The 3485-nt window shown below is 36.4% G+C and overlaps 1 pseudogene; it reads right to left on the bottom strand.

Annotated features, from left to right (window-relative positions):
• Positions 1-2346: 2346 nt before the first annotated feature.
• On the bottom strand, positions 2347-2461 carry LOC123326161 (annotated as a pseudogene).
• Between the last annotated feature and the right edge of the window lie 1024 nt (positions 2462-3485).

Genomic DNA, 3485 nt, shown 5'->3' with positions numbered 1-3485 from the left:
TAAGCATTTAAAGAAAGAGCCAAGATGTCCATCAACAGATGAATGGATAAAGAAGATGTGGTATACATATATACAATGGAATATTATGCAGCCATCAAAAGGAGTGAAATTTTGCCATTTGCAACAACGTGGATGGAACTGGAGGGTATTATGCTGAGCGAAATAAGTCAATCAGAGAAAGACATGTATCATATGACCTCACTGATATGAGGAATTCTTAACCTCAGGAAACAAACTTTGTGTCGCCGGAGTGGTGGGGGGTGGGAGGGATGGGGTGGCTGGGTGATAGACATTGGGGAGGGTATGTGCTATGGTGAGCACTCTGAATTGTGTAAAACTGTTGAATCACAGACCTGTACCTCTGAAACAAATAATACATTATATGTTAAAAAAAAAAAAAGAAGAAGATAGCAGGAGGGGAAAAATGAAGGGGGGGGAATCAGAGGGGGAGATGAATCATGAGAGACTATGGACTCTGAGAAACAAACTGAGGGTTCTAGAGGGGAGGGGGGTGGGAGGATGGGTTAGCCTGGTGATGGGTATTAAAGAGGGCACATTCTGCATGGAGCACTGGGTGTTATACGCAAACAATGAATCATGGAACACTACATCAAAAACTAATGATATAATGTATGGTGATTAACATAACATAATAATAAAAAAAATAAAGAAGAGTTAATACCTATTCTTCTCAAACTATTCCCAAAATAATAAAGGAAGGAAAACTTCCAAATTAATTTGATGAGGCCAGTATTTCCTGATGCCAAAACCAGATAATGAAACCACAAAAAAGAGAACTATATGAATATAGATGCAAAAACCACTAATAAAATATTAGCAAACCTAATCCAACAATACATTAAAAATATTCACCATGATCAAGTGGAATTTATTCCTGGGATGGGAGGGTGGTTGAATATTCACAAAGCAATCAACTGGATATGTCACATCAATAAAAGAAAGATTAAAAACTATAAGATTGGGCGCCTGGGTGGCTCAGTTGGTTAAGCGACTGCCTTCGGCTCAGGTCATGATCCTGGAGTCCCGGGATCGAGTCCCACATTGGGCTCCCTGCTCAGCAGGGAGCCTGCTTCTCCCTCCGACCCTCCCCCCTCTCATGTGCTCTCTGTCTCTCTCATTCTCTCTGTCTCAAATAAATAAATAAATCTTTAAAAAAAACAACAACAACAACAACAAAAAAAAAACTATAAGATCATTGGGGCGCCTGGGTGGCTCAGATGGTTAAGCGTCTGCCTTCGGCTCAGGTCATGATCCCAGGGTCCTGGGATTGAGTCCTGAATAGGGCTCCCTGCTAGGCGGGGAGCCTGCTTCTCCCTCTGCCTCTCTCTCTCTCTCTCTCTCTGACTTTCATGAATAAATAAATAAATAAAACATTAAAAAAAAACTATAAGATCATTTCAATAGATGCAGAAAAAGCATTCGACAAAGTACATCTGTTCATGATAAAAAACCCTCTGCAAAGCGATTCTAGAGGGACCATATCTCAACTAAATAAAGACCTTGCATGGAAAACCTACAGCTAACATCATACTCAATGGTGAAAAACTGAGAGCTTTCCTCCTAAGGTCACAAACAAGACAAGGATGTCCACTCTACCACTTTTATTCAACATAGTACTGGAAGTCCTAGCCATAGCAATCAGACAACATAAAGAAATAAAAGCACCCAGGTTGGTAAGAAAGAAGTAAAACTTTATTTGCAGATGACAGGATACTATATATAAAACACCCTAAAGATTCTACCAAAAAAACTACTAGAACTGAAGGAATTCAGTAAAGTTGCATGATACAAAATCAATCTACAGAAATCTGTTGCTGCACAAATAATGAAGCAGCAGAAAGCGAAATTCAGAAAACAATCCTGTTTACAATTGCACCCAAAACAATAAAATGTGTAAGAATAAACCTAACCAAAGAGGTGAAAGACCTGTACTCCGAACAGATTTGTTCACCAAAGTTGTAAGTATTATACCAGAATTAAAATGGAAACTTAAAAAAAGTGTACATCAATTAATACTTATAACTTTGGTGAACATATCTGTTCAACTCCTAGTATTTTTATTTATTAGTTTTGTAGATTGCCTATCAACTTACAGAGAACTGATAATTGGTCATCAATTATCAAATTGAGTATTGCACATACAGAAATGCACAATGATATCGATGATGATGATGATGATGATGATGATGATGATGCTAAAAAGTAGCCTTAAAATAATCTCACATTTTAAAATAATAATATTACCTGAAATTATAATAATAAACAATTGTGGCAAATTTCTACAATGTAATGTTATATATAGCAATTCAAATGAACAAATTAGATACCTCAAAAAGTTGTAAAAATATAGCATTATAGCATTTATATAAAACTTAACAATTAGCAATAATCGCACCTCGGATAAACCTCATTGGCTACGATACTGCCACTGTGCAAAGCTATATATAAAACTTAACAAAATACCATTGAGATTGAAAAAGTATGCACAATGGCATAAAAATGAACCAACTCGTCATACATGCCACAACAAGGTCAAATCTAAAAAACGTGAAAAGGCTCACATAAGAATTTGTGCAAAATTATTTTGTTTATATGAAGTTCTAGAAGAGGCAAGTGGTTGTTGCCTATGATCCATGGTGACAGAAAACAGATCAGTGGTTACGGGGCAAAGGTGAACCAAATGGAAAAGGACATGAGGAAAGCTTTGGAGGGTAATGAAAGTGTTTCTTTTCTTCACTGAGGTGGTGGTCACATTTGTAATCAATCTTAAAATCTGTACATTTATAATTGTATGTAGTTTATCCTCAACAAACTTTATTAGAAACAAACAAAAATTATAGTGATGATGATGATGATAAAATAATAATAATAATAATAATAATAATAATAATAATAATAATAGCCTTAAAGTATTCCCAGATATCCTCTGTAGCAGGTAAAGGAGTGCTGAATTAAAAAAAAAAAATGTCTTAAACAGTGATAACTTTTTGTAATGGGAGCAGAGGCTCCAAGCAAACCTGTTTTGTAGGGCAGACTGCATGTACCTATATCAACCCTGTATGTTTGATTTAAAAAAGTCATATCACTTTGCAGTTACATCCCATGAGCTCTTCCCACATTTCATCTATCAACTGTATTTACCACCATGTCAATCTGTACAACTTCTCTTCTATTTCTGGGCCAATGACTGCTCCTGGAGTACCTCTTGAATCTCCCTATCCTTATCCAAAATAGCATTCACTGTGAAGACACTGGTGCTATTCTGAGGATACATTTTTCTCAAATTATAATTAATTGCTTTCCACTTGTGGCCTTGACCTATTGCACAATGAGAAGTCTCACTTTTGTTTTGTTTATTGATTATCCACACCCCACCTCTTACTCTACAGACCTGGATAGGTCTCATGCTATGCTTTCTTACATACAGTCCCTGTAACTCACCAGCCTTGGACTCAGATAAACAC

The sequence above is a fragment of the Neomonachus schauinslandi genome, chromosome 10 (genome assembly GCF_002201575.2).
Source record: "Neomonachus schauinslandi chromosome 10, ASM220157v2, whole genome shotgun sequence".
NCBI lineage: Eukaryota > Metazoa > Chordata > Mammalia > Carnivora > Phocidae > Neomonachus > Neomonachus schauinslandi.
This window is presented reverse-complemented; position numbering and strand designations above follow the sequence as displayed.